This window comes from Myotis nattereri (genome assembly GCF_964212035.1).
Source record: "Myotis nattereri genome assembly, chromosome: 19".
NCBI classification, from domain to species: domain Eukaryota; kingdom Metazoa; phylum Chordata; class Mammalia; order Chiroptera; family Vespertilionidae; genus Myotis; species Myotis nattereri.
In genome coordinates this window covers 4452696-4469693 of record NC_138095.1, presented here as the reverse complement: position 1 = coordinate 4469693, position 16998 = coordinate 4452696, and positions in this window count along the sequence as shown.

The window sequence follows — 16998 nt, the reverse complement described above, 5'->3', positions numbered from 1 at the left end:
CCATCTGCCTGGCCAGGGGCCTGGGGAGCTGCCACATCCTCCAAGTTGCTGGGGCAGACATGGCCCTCCCTGGACCTCAGAGTCAGAACGTCACATGTCGGCTCCCGCTGGTCCTCATGGCTAGGTGGGCCTCTTTCCCCTCCCCTCACCTGCTGCGAGGATTTGCTCACCCAAAAATTAATTGAAATGACAAGGGCACTACTGTTTGACCCAGCAATTTCTCCGCCAGGAATTTCTCCCACAGAGATGCTTGCACTTGTGCCAAATGACAGGTGAACAGGGTGTGTCTTGCAGCATTTGTTTGTGAGCAAAAGGCAGCGCCACACAGCCAGTAAGCTGCAGAGCCACAGGCAGCCCATGTCCTTGACCGGCTCCTGTACAGCTTCTCTGTGTGTGGAAAATTCCCAAACGGTGATACCAAGCATGTTGATGATGGTTACCTCTGGTGAGAGGAGTTCAAGGTGTGAAGTAGGAGGGGACTCACTTTTTTTTTTAATATACTTTATTGATTTTTTTTACAGAGTGGAAGGAAGAGGGATAGAGAATTAGAAACGTCAAAGAGAGAGAAACCTCAATCAGCTGCCTCCTGCACACCCCCTTCTGGGGATGTGCCCACAACCAAGGTACATGCCCTTGACCAGAATCGAACCTGGGACCCTTCAGTCCGCAGGCCGATTCTCTATCCACTGAGCCAAACCAGTTAGGGCGGGGACTCACTTTTTACCGTGGCCTCTTTGGGTTATTTTGTTTTACCATGTGCGTACGTTAATTTTATATGAGACCCAGACCCAAAAGTATGTGATTAGGAATCCTGGCCTCTATCCTGGAAGTGGGTGTGATTTTCATCTTCATTTTAAGGGAGGAAGCGGAGCTCACCCAGGTGTTGTTAAGCAGCCGCTGGCTAGGAACGGCAAAGGGGAACTGACTCTCAAGCCAGTGTTCATGCCCCTGGTTTATATTAGCCTCCTGGGCTGGGAAGGGGCAGAGGAGAGAAAAGTGGTGAAAGCGTGGACTTTGGGGCCAGCTTGCCTGGGATCGAGTTTTGACTCAGCCACTCACCAGCTGTGTGACCTGGGGTTAGTCACTGCCCCTCTCTGAACCTCAGTCTCCTCTCCGAGGGTTAAGTGACTCATCCCCAAGGCAAATGCTTAGAACAGGGCCCGTCTCACCCTGAGTGCTCAATGAAAGTCAGGTGTTTTTAAAATCTATATTTTTATTGATTTCTAGAGAGAAGAAGGGAGAGGGAGAGAGAAACATGGATGTGAGAGGAAAACATTGACCAACTGCCTCCCGCACGCCCCCAGGAATGTGCCCTGGCCCAGAATGGAATCGGCAGCCTTTTGGTGCACAGGACAATACCCAAGCAACTGACCCACACTGGCCAGGGCGAAACTTTAGGTATTGTTATAGCATTGTGCTAACATTATCTTCCCCAGCTGCAAGCTCAGAGCGGGTCCTCCTCCCGGCTGGGGTCCAGCTGTGGCGACTCATTTTCTCCCGGAAGGGCAAGGCCCGGCTGCCCTCGGCTCCAGCCCCCAGCGAAGCCCTTTGCGGCGGTTCTCCTGGGTTATCTGTGTGGTGGTGTGATCAGAGCCGATCGCATCGCCAGAGCTGGAACAAAACGGGCAGAGCCGCCGGGCTGGTGTGGCCCAGATCCAGAGGGAGGCTGCGATGGGCGGCCTCCCCTTTGGGCTGTTCCCAGCGCTTCCCACCGCTCATGCTAGGAGGGAGAAGGGCTCAGAATAGCTGTTGCTTCCCCAGCACGGCGCTAGGCCAAGCACAGGAATAGGCATCTGGGGGTGGCCGCCTCAGCTTCCTTCAGGGCTCTGGGGGGGCGCTGGGAATAGCTAGCGGCCAGACTCCCCCCAGTGTGGTTGGAGGGGGGGCGGATAGTGCAGCCATCAGTATACAGGGACTTGCCCTTGACAGTCCAGCCCATGGAAAGTGTTGGCCCAGCTGGGGCTACTGGCCAGCAGGTCACTGGCTCTGGCCAGGTGCCAGCCAGGGTCTGGGCTCGGAGACCCATTGGAAGTGCCTTCCAACACTGGCTCCTGCAACCCTCTCTTGGCAGGTGAGGAAACTGAGGCCCAGAGAGAGGCGCATGTGCCTGCGGTCACAAAGCCGCTAGAAGCCACGCTTCCTGGGAGGGCAGGCCTCGGGGCTCTGAGAGGCAGGATAGGGAGGTGGGTAACGGGTTACAGGACTCGGACGGTCTGGGCTCGAATCCAGGCTCCACTGCTTATGATCTGCCTGCTCTCAGGCCTCAATTTCACTCCTGTAAAATGGGCACAATAACAGCACCCACCTCCTGCAGTTTGTCATGAGAGTGAATGGGTTAATACCTGAGTGCTGTTATGATTATTATTATTTTCTTATCGGACTCCTCACTCATTCATTCCCAAGGCATTGGCTGGACACCTGCCATGTGCCAGGCACAGAGCTGGGCCTGGGTCAGGGTCGCTCACAGCGTGGCAAGCAGAGACATGGCAGGGGACCTGCCCTGTGCCAGCTACTGTGCTAAGCATGTTTATCTGCCTATCTCGCTTATTCCATATGACAGCCTCTGGGGAGCCATTATTGTGCCTATTTTACAGATGAGGGGAGTGAGGCTCAGAGGGTCACACAGCCTGGGGGTAGCAGAGCCAGGATTTGAAACCCTGGCTGCCCTGCCGCACAGCCCATGCAAGTCACCAGCGCACGACACCCATTTTTCTGGGGAGATGTACAAGTCGCTCACTTGCTGTCGTCTAGGGGTTGGGTGGGAGTGTTGGGCACAGGGAGGAGTTCTCCACGGCCCCAGCACCCCACACAGTCCCATGTCAGATGCGAGGCGGTCCCTAGGCCATACTACTAAATTCCCACCTCCATTCCTCTGGGTTTCCTTGAGTACCTTCTACGTGCCAGGCTTGTGCTAAGCTCTGAGGACTCAGAGAAGACTTCATCCCTGCCCTGAAATTGCTCACAGTGTGTTGGGAGAGACAGGTTTCTAAAGTGGTCAGAGCAATTTAGGGGCAGCTGCTGTGATGAGGGGAAAATGGGGGCACGAGGGTTCCCGGAGGAAGGATCTAACTCAGCTCGGAAGGTCAGGGAAGGCTTCCTGGAGGTGGTGATGGCTGTTGAGGCTTCCAGGAGAGAGAAGTGGCAGGAAAGCGTGTTTCAGATGGGGGGATAGCTCGTGCTGAGAGGAAGTGCTGAGTTCCAGGAGCTGTGAGTAGGTGGGGCTAGAGGTGTGGGTGAGGAGTGCTGGGGCTGCAGAGATAGGCAGGGACAGGCCACTCAGGGCCTTTAAAAATATATACATTTTTTTTATTGATGATTTTAGAGAGGAAGGGGGAAGGAGAGAGAGAGAAACGTCAATGATGAGAATCGTTGATCAGCTGCCTCTGCACGCCCCCTAGTGGGGACTGAGCCCACAGTCCCCGCATGTGTCCTGACCTGGATCATAGGTCAATGCTTAACCACAGAACACACCTGCCGGGCCATGCAGGGTGTAGTACTATCTGGAAGGCGGAGAGAATGAGGGCAGGGCTAGAAGGTTCCGGGGAGGCTAAACCTCAGGAGGTTAGAGTGACGTGAGTAGGCTGTTGCCCGGAAGGAGAAGACTCGGCTGAGAGTACTGGAGAGAAACGGCAGCTTTGTGCAGAGGCAGAATGGGTTACGTGTTGTTGCATAATAAATAACTCCAAACTTTGTGGCTTAAAACAACGTTGTTGTTTTTTGTTTTTGTTAATCCTCACCTGAGAATATTTTTCCATTGACTTTTTAGAGAGAATGGAAGGGAGGGGAGAAGCAGAGAGAGAGAAACAGCGATGTCACATCGATTGGTTGCCTCCCACACCTGCCCCGACCAGGGCCGGGATTGAGCCTGCAACCGAGGTATGTGCCCTTGGCCAGAATCAAACCCGGACCCTTCAGTCTGCAGGCCAGCGCTCTGTCCACTGAGCCAAGCCGGCCAGGGCTGGAGTCTGGACTCTAACTCTGGCCTATAGGGTCAGACCAGGTTGAAGAACATCCCAATTCCTCATGGGACTAGGACTGGACTCCTGGGGAGTCCCTGGGAGGGTCCTGGAAGCATTTCCTGAGCCTCCTCTCGGCCTCCACGCCTGCTCTCCAGCATCTGACCTCTTCTGTCCCTCTGCTCCGGGAAGAACTGGCCTCCTGGCTTTTCTCCCAACATCTCAGGCTCCTACCTGCCCCAGGGCCTTTGCACTCAGTGCTCCCTCCACCTGGAACCTTTTGCTTCCTGAACTCCCCATGGCGGGCTGACATCTTGTGTGTCTCAGTTCAAATGTCACCTTCTGGAGAGTGCTCTTCCCTGAACAAACTGCCCTACTTACTGCTCTTCCCACAAGCAGCCCCGTGAGCCAGATGGCCTGGTCTGGGCCCCAGTTCTGCTGCTTCCTAACCGGGTAGCACCGGGCAAGTTATCTAACCCTCTGTGCCAGGTTCCTCAGCTGTGAAATGGGGGTGATGCTAATCACCCCGTCACGGGGTTGGAGTAAGGATGAAATGATTGAACATCTGTTAACGCTGCTTGGCCCAGAGTAGATGCTCTATAAATATTTGCTGTTATTCACATAGCGCGCCTCCCATTCTGAAACTACCCAGGTCGTTGGTTTGTTTACTTGGTTTTTCCATCTCCCCAGTTAGAATGTGAGCCCCCTGAAGATGGTGGTTTTGTCTCTGTTGTTCACTGCTGTGTCCCCTGTCCCAGCACAGTGCCTGGCCCACAGTATAAAACATCGGTTAAGTAGTCAAATGGCCAGGCTGGTGTGGCTTGGTGGTTGAGCATCGTCCTATGAACCAGGTCGACGGCTTGATTCCTGGGTTATGAGCTTGATCCCCAGTAGGCGGTGTGTCCATGATTCTCTCATTATTGCTGTTTCTCTCTCTCCCTCTCCCTTCCTCTCTGAAATCAATAGAAATATGTTTTAAAAAAGAAAAAAAAAACGGATCAAAGGGATGAATACACCAGGCTATTAGATTATCCCGTTTTCAGCTCCCCAAACATGCCGCGCTCGCTCACGTCTGACCGCTGTGCGTGCTGTTCCCTTTGCCTGGACCCGGTCCCCAGAGGACGGAAGGGGAATAATGGAGGCAAGGTTGCCTTGCAGCTGCCAGTCCTCACGCCCCTGCCCGGCGCCCACAAGAGAACAGTGAGCGAGAATTTAGACTTTCCAGGACTACTGCCAACTGTGACCGCCCCGCTGTTCTGCAGCTGGGGAAACCGAGGCCCAGGGAGGGGAAAGGACTCGGCCAGGGTCACACAGCGAGTCACGGGCAACGTTCTCTCCACTGGGCCCCACAGCCTCACCTGGAGGCTGTTTCCAGTGTCCACACCGGATCTGCCTCCCTACTGGGGCCTGGAGAGAGGGGGTGGGTGAGGGGCAGGGCCCTGCCTGTGGGCTCCTGCCCTTCATTCTGCTCAACTGAGGAGGAGCCAGGGCACCAGACCTAGTGAATGCACATGCTTCCGACATAGACTGACTTGAGTCGGGTTCCTGACACTTCCACGTATTAACCATGCGGTCTTGGACTTTCTGAGCCTCAGTTTACGCCCCTGGAAGATGGGGAGATGGAAACCTACCCACGTTTCCCTCACTCAGAGTTGCTGAGAACATTCCTATGAAAAGTTCTCATGCACTGAACACTTATTTTCAACTACCCTCTGGGGCAGGTAGGCATTTTATCCCCATTTTCCAGATAAGGAAACAGGCCTAGAGTAGGAGAAAAGTGACTTGTCCAAGATCACACAGCCAGCAAGGACTAGAACAGGGACTTAAATCCAGGCAGGCTGACTTCAGAGCTCGCATTCTTAGCCATATTATGCTCCAGGGCTGGGCACACAGTAGGCACTCATCAAAGGGTAGCGCCTGCTGCCCCCCCCCTCCCCTCCCCCCCATGGAAGCCCTCGGCAGACTTCACCTTCATGACGGCCCCGGCTTCTAGGACAGCAGCCCCTCACTGCACACCACAGCTTTTGTTCGTTTCCCTTCCCTCCAGTCCCTGCTTGGAGACACCAGGCTCTCAGCTTCCACCCTGATGGCCTTTCAGATGATCCCCACCTTGACTGGCTCCAGCGTCTTCCCGCAGGAGCAGGAGTTATTTGGGGAATTTGATGGCTCCCTCTGGCTGCCTCTGACCCTCCCACCAGGTGCAAGCACCTGTCTAGTCAACCGCAGGGTTCATCAGATGCCTCCCAACTGCTCTTTTTAAAAAATATTATATATTTTATTGATTTCCGAGAGGAAGAGAGAGGGAGAGAGAAATAGAAACATCAAAAATGAAAGAGAATCATGGATCGGCTGCCTCCTGCACACCCCACACCGGGGATCGAGCCTGCAACCCCGACATGTGCCCCGACCTGGATCCAACCATGACCTCCTGGTTCAGAGGTTGATGCTCAACCACTGAGCCACACCAGCTGGCCCGACTGCTCACTTCTGCACCTGCAGCCCTCAGCTCAGACCCCCGCCTGACCCCAGCTTTCGCTCCCCTCCTCCCTGCCCCAAGGCCACTCCTGTCTTCCCCCTATTCTGCAAGAGTGGGGCATGGCAACTGCTTCCTAACCCTTGACCCCCATCTGTGCCTCACAGCAGTGACCTCCTGCCAGTTCCAGGATTTTTCCTGACTTGAGCAGAATCTCACACACCATTTAGACACAAATACTTTTGGCCGGTGTTCCCAGCCCCTGTTCCTGTTGGACTCGTCCCCAGTGCCATCCGGCCTGGGCTGGGAGCAGCTCAAAAATCCCCGAGGATATTTCATGGTACATATATTTGCCACAGTAAAAGTCCTTGAGGGGACGCAGGATGCCTCCCCCTCTGCCTCGCTGTTATATCACAGTGTGTGGGGCCCACGTCACAGGACGGGGCGTGGGTTCTGCTATAGCTGCCTGTTCCTCTCCCTCCCGGCTCTGCGCTCTGCCAGGGCCGCCCGCGGGCCTTGCTTGCTTTTCAAAAATAACTCTTGAATCTCTCACGTTGGTGGGGGCTGCTTCCTGGTGTCCCGGCCTGTGTGCTAATCCTCCCTGGCTGGGGCTGATGCTCGCTGGTGGGGCTGGTCCTCCCTGGCCGGGGCTGATGCTCGCTGGCCGGGGCTGGTCCTCGCTGGCTGGGGCTGGTCCTCCCTGGCCGGGGCTGGTACTTGCTGGCCGGGGCTGGTCCTCCCTGGCCGGGGCTGGTGCTCACTGGCTGGGGCTGGTGCTTGCTGGCCGGGGCTGGTGCTCGTGGCCGGGGCTGGTGCTCGCTGGCCGGGGCTGGTGCTCGCTGGACGGGGCTGGTGCTCGCTGGCCGGGGCTGGTGCTCGTGGCCGGGGCTGGTGCTCGCTGGCTGGGGCTGGTCCTCCCTGGCCGGGGCTGGTACTTGCTGGCCGGGGCTGGTCCTCCCTGGCCGGGGCTGGTGCTCGCTGGCTGGGGCTGGTGCTTGCTGGCCGGGGCTGGTGCTCGTGGCCGGGGCTGGTGCTCGCTGGCCGGGGCTGGTGCTCGTGGTCGGGGCTGGTGCTCGCTGGCCGGGGCTGGTCCTCCCTGGCCGGGGCTGATGCTCGCTGGCGGGGCTGGTCCTCCCTGGCCGGGGCTGATGCTCGCTGGCCGGGGCTGGTGCTCGCTGGCCGGGGCTGGTGCTCGCTGGCCGGGGCTGGTGCTCGTGGTCGGGGCTGGTGCTCGTGGCCGGGGCTGGTGCTCGCTGGCCCGGCTGCAGCAGCTCAGGCACTGACAGCCTCTCCCTGCACCCACCACCTTCAGGGAAGCAGGGTGAAGGTTTGTGGCCGCGAAGCCATTCCCTTGCCGGTTCATTATTCATTCATTCGTGGATTCATCCAACGAGCATCTGCTGGTGCCCTTTGCCTGCAGACACCTCTGGGCGGCCTCTGCTGCTTTCCCATTAGCTCCCGAGTCACCTCTGTGTCTCTGCATTTCCACGTCCTTCTGGAAAGTAGAGGAGTTAATTAGGGTGGCCAGTCAGTCCCGAAGGAGACAGATGGCTGCTCGAACTGGGTAACTTGAGAAAGGGGGATAAAGGGACTTACTGAGGTATGGGCAGGGCGGGGGCTAGGGGGGGGGATCGCAGGGTGCAGCCGGGCTATCACGGGGGGACTGACGGAGCAGTTTCACAGCCGGAAGGAGTTGCACCCCCGAGCCAGCTGTGCCCTGTGGAGGGACACAGGCTGCCGGAGGTGCTCTGCCGGAGGGAGAGAGGAGTAAATATCCTGACCCCCCCTCTTCCTGTCTCTTCCTGTCCCTCCATCCCTCCTGGGGGCCAGGAAACAGGGAAGACTGTGAGGCTCACAGGTCGGTCTCCAGGGCACGGAGCAGGTTAGAAAGGGGGTGAGTGGGTTAGCTACCCCACTTTACACCCACCAGCAGCCCGCACGGGCCACAGGAGGGAGCGCGCTCACAGAGTGTTGCTGCTCTCACCGCTCGTATTCGCCACTTTCTGCTGTGTAACAAATTGCCCCGCCACTTAGCGGCTGCCAACGTGAACGTTTATCACCCCACAGTTTCTGTGGGTCAAGAACTGGGAACAGCTGAGCAGGTGGTTCTGGCTCACGTCTCCGGCGGCGGCGACAGTCCGGCTGTCTCTCCGTCGTCTAAAGGCCTGGCTGAAGGAAGGACCCACCTGGCTCACCCAGGGCTGGCAGCTGGCGCTGGCTGCTGGCAGGAGGCCTCGGTGCCCTGCCACCCAGACCTCTCCCTACAGCTGCTGCGAGTCCTCGTGATGTGGTGCTGGCTCCCCGAGAAAGAGAGATTTAAGAGGCGCAGGCTCAGTGTGTGTCCTGGCCTAGTCTCAAGCCACAGACCGTCACTTCGACAATAGGCTAGGCACCCAGGAGCGCCTCTTCCATGTGGAGGGGCCACACGGGCAGGACAGCCCGAGGCAGGAGGCCTTGGAGGCTGGCTACCGCGCTTTGTAATAATACACTTGCTCATTTGATCCTTTAAAAAATCCTACGAGATTATCTAAAAACAGCAACAAACAAAAATACCAAAACAATGAGGCAAGCATTATTAATTATTGTTATTATTTTCCCCACAGTTGTGTATTTATTTATTTTTTAAATTTTAAAGGAAGCATTATTATTATTCTCACTTTTCTGTGAGGAAATATGGGTGCAGAAAAGTGAAATAACTTACCCAATATTACAGTTAATAAGGGGCAAAGCCAGACTTTGAACCCAGGTGGTCTTTTTTTTAAAAATCAATTTTATTGGGCTATAATATACATACAATAAATATAATATACATACAATAAAAAAAAAACCCCGCTCCAGTGGAGACATAGGACATTATTTATCCCTCCCCAGTCCCCTCGTGCCCCTCTGCCATCAGAACTCTCCGGGGAATTCCTGAGCTGCTTCCTGCCACGATTGTTTTGTCTGTTCTAGACCTTCATAGGAATGAAACCATACGGAATGCTGCATTTGTGACTGGCTGCTTTTGCTGAACAAAAATGTTTGCAAGGTTCATCTACATTGTTAAATGGATTGGCAACTCTTCTTCCATTTTTATTGCTTAGTCGTATTCTGCTGCGTAGACATAGCACAGTTCCGTGATGTCATTCTCCGTTGAGTGACATTTGGTTGTTTCCAGTTGGGGCTGTTATGAGTAAAGCTGCTCTGAGCCTCATGTACAAGTCGTTGTAAGGTTATATGTTTTCATTTACTTCAGGTAAATAGCGAGGAGTGGAATTTCTAAATCATACAGTAAGTGTATATTTAACTTAATAAGAAACTGCCAAACTTTTTCAGCGTAATTGTACCTTTGACAGTCCCCCAAGGAGAGGATGTGAGTTCCAGTTGCTCCACATCCTCACTGACATTTTGTTGTTTCAGCCACTCTGACCTGTGTGCAGGGGGAGCTCGTGGTGGTTTCAATGTGCACCTCCCTGTCCACCAAAAATAGTGAGACTCTTTTCGTACGCACATTGAGCATTTACCTGTCTTCTTTTGGGAAGTATTTGGTCAATTATTTTGTGTATTTTTTTTGAATGTTTTTATTATCTTCCCATGAACTTGTAAGAGTTCTTTACATATTCTGAATACAAGTCCTGTGTCATACATACACCCATAAAATGAATGTTTTCTCTCAGTCTGGGGCTTGCAGTTTCATTTTTTAACAGTGTCTTTTGAAGAACAGAAGTTTAAACATTTGATGAAATTGTATTTATAAATTGTTTTGAATACACATGCTTTTTTTTTTTTTTTTTTTTGGTAGCCTAAGAAATCTTTGCCTATCCCTGGGCCACAAAGATGTTCTCTTGTTTTCTAGAAGTTTCAGAGTTAGTTTTTGTGTATGGTGTGAGGTAGGGGTCACAGTTCATTTTTTCGTCTGTACAGATATGTTCCAGTGCCAGCTTCCTTTCTTCATTGAAGCATATTGGCGCCTTGGCAGGAAAAATTGATTGTATGTATGTGATCTATTTTTGGACTTGATTCTGTTTCATTGACCTACATGCCTATCCTGATGCTAATACCACACTGTTTTGGTTCCTACAGATTTATAGTAATTCTTGAAATCAAATAGGATTTAGTGCTGTAACTTTGTTCCTATTTTTCAAAATTGCTTTTGCTGTTCTAGTTGTTTTTTTAAAAATTGTATTTCCATATACATTTTAGAATCTACCTGATCATTTCTACAAAAGAAAATAAAAACCTCCTGGAATTTTCATCAGGATAGTGTTGAATCTATAGATCATGGCGGAGGGGGAGGGGGAAATGACATTTTTTTAAAAAATATATATTTTATTGATTTTTTACAGAGAGGAAGGGAGAGGGATAGAGAGTTAGAAACATCGATGGGAGAGAAATATCGATCAGCTGCCTCTTGCACACCTCCTACTGGGGATGTGCCCACAACCAAGGTACATGCCCTTGACCCGAATCGAACCTGGTACCCTCCAGTCCGCAGGCCAATGCTCTATCCACCGAGCCACACTGGTCAGGGCCAGGGGAATGACATTTTATGTTGAGGAAGTTCCCTTCTGTTTTCACACTGCTCGAGTTGGTTTTTCTTTTAAAACCATGACTTGCCAAAACCGGTTTGGCTCAGTGGATAGAGCGTCAGCCTGCGGACTGAAAGGTCCCAGGTTCGATTCTGGTCAAGGGCATGTACCTGGGTTGCGGGCACATCCCCAGTGGGAGATGTGCAGGAGGCAGCTGATCGATGTTTCTCTCTCATCGATGTTTCTAACTCTCTATCTCTCTCCCTTCCTCTCTGTAAAAAATCAATAAAATATATATATAAAAAAAATAAAAAAAATAAAACCATGACTAGGTAACAAATTTTTTTTAAAAAAATCATGAATAGGTGTTAATTTTATTAAATGTTTTTCCACATCAATTGACATGACATGACTATGAAGTGAACCCAAATATATTATTAAAAAAAATTGAGGTGAGATTCACATAACATACAGTTAACTCATTTTAAAGTGAACAAGTCAGTGGTATTGTACAATGACCACCTCTATCCTGTCCCAGAACATCTGCATCACCCCCAAAAGGGAACTCTTCATCCATAAAACAGTTACTTCCATTCCCCCTCTTCATAGTCCCTGGCAGCCCTCGGTCTCTGTTGTTTCTATGGAGTTGCCTATTCTGCACACTTCATAGAAATAGAATCATACAACATGCGACCTTTTCTATCTGGCTTCTTTCACTTAGCATAACGTCTTTGAGGTTGATCACATTGTAGCCCGTGTCAATACTTCATTCCTTTTAATGGCTGTATAATATTCCCCTGTGTGGACATACCACATTTTTAGGCAGATATCTTCACAACCACTATTCTATGCCATCTCCCCATGTACTGGGTGCTCTTTAGCTCTACAGATACAGCAGGGAACAAAGGACAAGTTCCCTTGCCCAAGTGGAGCTTAAGTCTCCTCTGAACTCAGGAGCTTCTGTGGCAACTATGTTTGTCCAGTTCTGACCCAGGGGCCCTGCATGTTCCTGCGAATTTGTCTCCATTGCGCCAGCGTCTAGCCCAGTGCTCTCAGCTGACTAGATGAGCTTTAGCCTGGGAAGTCTTCCTAGGAGCAGCTTTTGAGTAGAGACTTAGGATTTGAGAAGTTGCATGGTTTCCTTCAGCCCACAGTGACTAATAGCAACAGCCATTAAGCACCGACTATGAGCCATACACTGCAGTGAGCACCCTGCGTTCCCCAGGGCAGCCAGTCGTGAGAGGCAGCGGGGGTTTGGATTGGAATGCAGACCCACACCGTTAACGATGGCCGTCCACTGCCTTTCCAAGTCTAGTTCCAGTGGGCTCTGTCTTCTCCGTATTCTGTCTTCCTTCTTCTGGGAACATCTGAACAGGACGAGAGAGGGACAGAAGGATGGGCCAGGCCCTGGCTCGGGACACACCGAGTGTTGAGCAGGACTCTTCAGCTCTTACCCTTCTGGGTCCTTTCAGCTTAGCGGAGACCTGGGCCTCCGGAGGTAGCACCTTCCGAACACCCTTCCCTCCTCCGGCCCCCTCGCCCCTCCGGGCCTTGGGCTGTGCCAGGATCCGCGGGGAAAGGAGCAGGATTTCGGCTAAATATAAACCAGGCTGTTCCAGTTTCCAAATAGAACAAAGGAGCAGGGTGTTAAGTTGATTTTTATAAATAAAGAGGGAGGGAGTGAGAATATTTTTTCGAGATGTTTAATAAAATCGCCTTGTTAAAGGCAGGAAAACCATGGGCTGTGGCGGAGGGTGTGGAGGAGGGAGGGGAGGGGGGAGGGGAGGAGGGAGGGGAGGGAGGAAGGGAGGAGGGAGGGGAGGGGGGAGGGGAGGAGGGAGGGGAGGGAGGAGGGGAGGGGGGAGGGGAGGGGGGAGGGGAGGGGGGAGGGGAGGAGGGTGTGGAGGAGGGAGGGGAGGGGGGAGGGGAGGAGGGTGTGGAGGAGGGAGGGGAGGGGGGAGGGGAGGAGGGAGGGGAGGGAGGAGGGGAGGAGGGTGTGGAGGAGGGAGGGGAGGGGGGAGGGGAGGGAGGAGGGTGCCTCCTCCGCCTGCTGTGACACTGCGGGTGTCCTGTCTTCTTCCTGGGACCAGAGAGCGGTGGGCAGAGAGGGGCGAAGAGGCAGGCAGGGCATGGGGGTGCCTGGGGGGTGGGCAGGAAGGCTCATCAGCGTCGTACAGTTTCTGAGCATTGAGCACTTTCTATATGCCAGGCCCTGTGCTAGATTTATGCCTCATCTCACCAAATGCCCACAGCGTATGAGGTTGGGATTCCAGTCACTGGGTGCTCTGTGGTAGCCCCTGCCTCCCTCTCTCACCTCATCCCCTCCTTCCCTCCCTCCGCTCGCTCCACTCGCACCGCGCCAACTCTACTCCCAACTCATTCTCTCTTTCTTTTTTTAAATCCTCACCCGAGGATATTTTTCCATCGATTTTTAGAGAGTGGAAGAGAGAGGGAAAGACAGAGAGAAACATCGATGGGAGAGAAACACATCCATGGGTTGCCTCCTGCACGAGCCCCGACCAGGGCCCGGACCAGGGAGGAGCCTGCAACCGAGGTACGTGCCCTTGACTGGAATCGAACTCCGGACCCTTCGGTCCCCAGGCCAACGCTCTATCCACGGAGCCAAACCAGCAAACTCATTCTCTCCCCAAGGCCTATATGCAGGCTTATCATTCAGGTCTCAGAGTCACTGTCCCTTTCTCCCCGACCACTGCTTCTAGAAGAACTCACCCCCCCCCCTCCACCCTAGTGATGACCACCCACCTTGCTTCATCTTCTCATGGACATTCCACTTCTGAGATGATTTGCTTGCCCAGAACGCCTCTCCTCTCCCTCCACCAAAATGAAAGCCCCACGAAGGCAGAGTTTTGTCTCGCACCCACTGCAATAGCACCAGGGGCTGCCTCAGAGCCGGCACAGGGCAGGCATTGCCGAATATGCACTCCCCAAACCGGCAGTCGCCAGCGGGTGGTCCAAGGACCGCTGGTGGTCCGGGAGGTCCGAAAGGTTGGCGACCGCCGCTTAGAACAAATGGAGAAGCGAATGGGACTCAGAGAACTGCAGTGACTTGCCCGAGGCCACACAGCTGGTAATGAGCCAGGAGGCAGCCCAGCCGGTGGAGGAGGGGACTAAGGGGGTCTCTCTGGAACCTGGGGGCTCCGGGGGGGGGGTGACCAGACACAACCCCGAGGACCAAAGGGGGTCAAGGAAGCCAACCTGTCCCCATCACCTTCATCCTTAACGTGTGGACTGTATAAAACTTATTAAACAGCCTCTCTGGGGGAGCCATTCGGTAGTGAGAGTGTTACTCAGTGTCACCCAAGGAGGCTTTGGGGAGGTGACAAAGGGGTCACTTTAGGAGCGGGAGGGGGTGGCTCTAGGAACCTTGTGCCCCCGCCCGCCTGGCCCTCCTATTTCCTCCTCCCCAATTCCATCTCTAGTTTTTCGCGTCCACTCACAGCGGCATGCTGGGCATGGAGTGAGCGAGGAGCAGTGGTTGTGCCTCCCCAGGCCTCAGGGGGTGCGGGGATCCTCTCTGCTGCCATGAGGTCCTGCCTCCCGGGCAGGGTGTGGTCTTGCACACGTCGCCTGGTCTCTTCAAGTCTCCGCCGTTTCTTCCTGCATAAGACGGAGCAGCCCTGGCTGGTCTGGCTCAGTGAATAGCGTGTCAGCCTCCGGGTGGAAGGGTCCCGGGTTTGATGCTGGTCACGGGCACATGACCAGGTTGCGGGCTCGATCCCCAGTAGGGGGCGTGCAGGAGGCAGCTGACCCATGATTGTCATCATTGATGTTTCTATCTCTCTCTCCCTCTCCCTTCCCCTCCGAAATCAATAAAAATATTAAAAAATGAAAGGAGACAGTGAGATTTGCTGGTCTCTGAAGATTAGAGGGACTGCGTTATATGTCAGGAACCCATACTTCAAGCACATGGTAGTTACTCAGTAGAATGCGTGAGCACTGTCATTTTCGTATTTATATGACACTTCTCTGACTGTAATCAGAGCACAGGGACTGCCACTCTGTTAACTGAACAGTTACTGTATGCCAGGCTCTGGGCCCAGCACTCAGTGTGGGGTACCTCGCTGACTCCCCGTATGAATGCTACACGAAGTAGGTGCTGTTATTCCCATCATCCCCGTGATTCTGAATGAGGAAAATGGGGCTCCCAGGAGTGCAGCGACTTGTCCGAGGCCACCCAACGAGAAAGTAACAAAGCTGGACCGAAGTCCAGGTAGGCCCACGTGCAGATCGTGGGCTTTTAAATATTCACAGTCCTGCCTCTCTGGACGAATGAGCCGAGGGCGTGCTGTGCTCTAGGAGGTAGACCTGGGATAAGGAGGAAGTGACAGGGCCAGCGAGGGTCCTGGTGAGAAGCAGGGGCCCAGCCTCCATCAGGAAGTCAGCAAGAGCCGGCCAGTGTGGCTCAGTGGTTGAGAGTTGACCTATGAACCCAGAGGTCACATGCCCGGACTGCAGGCTGGATCTCCAGTAGGGGGCGTGCAGGAGACAGCTGAGCAATGATTCTCTCTCACCATTGATGCTTCTATCTCTCCCTCTCCCTGCCTCTCTGAAATCAATAAAAATATATTTAAAAAAATAAAAAGAGATCATTAAGGGAGTCCGGGGTAGAGTGGTGTGTGGGGGAGTGAAGCCGCGGGGTGGGGGCCTGCGGCTCTGAGCCTCTGACTCATTCAGACGCAGCAGCCACAGGAGATGCTATTTATAACCTGCAGGTTCTTGCAGCCTCTGAGCCAGAAGCCGCAGACACCTGGGCCCTTCTCCCTGGGCGCCGAGGGGAAGGTGGGCGGTGGGGAAGGCCGTGCCTGAGCCCCCTTTCACCTTGCTCTGGACTCTCCGATCAGCACCAAATTCACTGCCCTGTGGCTCGCGGTGGAGGGGTCCAGCTTGTCAGCAGTGCCTTGCACCTGCGAGGCGTGAATGAGTGAGTGAATGAATGAGTGGCAGTAGCTTCAGGCTTCTTAATTAGGCCAGATCATGTCATTTCTCTGCCTCAAACTCTCCAGTGATCCCCCATCTCATTGCAAGTCAAAGGGAAGGTCCTTACGGTGGCTACAAAGCTCGCACAGGCCCTTCTGCCCTCCCCTCCTTGCTCACCTCGGTGGCCTCTTGTTGCTTCTGGGAGCATACAGGGTCTGTTCCTGCCTTAGGGCCGTTCCCACCTCCGGGAGACTCTTTCCACCCGGATACTGGTATGTCTTCCTCCCTCACCTCCTTCCAGTCTGTGCTTAAATGCTAACTTGTCAGGAGGCCTTCCCTGGCCATTCTAGTTATACTCATGCATTATACTCCTTATACCCTTTCCCGCCTTAATTTTTCTCCATGGCACTTGCCATCATCTAACATAGTACATATCACAGTAGTCCCCCCTTCATCTAGAGGGGATACATCCCAAGAGCCCCCTGTGGATGCCTAAAACCACAAATAGCACCAAACCCTCTACGCTGTGCTTTTCCCACACACACCGAACTATGAGAAAGCTCACAGCTTCTCTTCGGCGTATCTGAATTGTCAGCACCACCACTCTCGTGCTTTGGGGCCATTGTGAAGATAAGGGTTACTGAACACAAGCATCGCGGACCACAACAGTCTACCCGATCACTGCGATGGCTACTACGGGACTGATGGGTGGGGAACAGCTAGAGCATGGACACGCTGGACAAAGGGATGATTCCCGTCCTGGGGGCGGGCCAGAGCGGGGCGGCGAGATCATCACACTACTCAGAACAGCGAGCAATTTAAAACATATGGCCCTAGTCGGCTTGGCTCAGTGGATAGAGCATTGCAGACTGAACGGTCCCAGGTTCAATTCCGGCCAAGGGCACATGCCCCGGTTGCAGGCTCCATCCCCAGTGGGGGGCGTGCAGGAGGCAGCCAATCAATGATTCTCATCATTGATGTTCCTATCTCTCCCTCTCTGAAATCAATAAAGAAATATATTTAAAACATATGAGTTTTTTCTGGAATTTTCCACTTAATATTCTCAGACCCCAGTGGACCACAGGTAACTGAAACCGTGGAAAGCAAACCGTGGCTAAAGGGA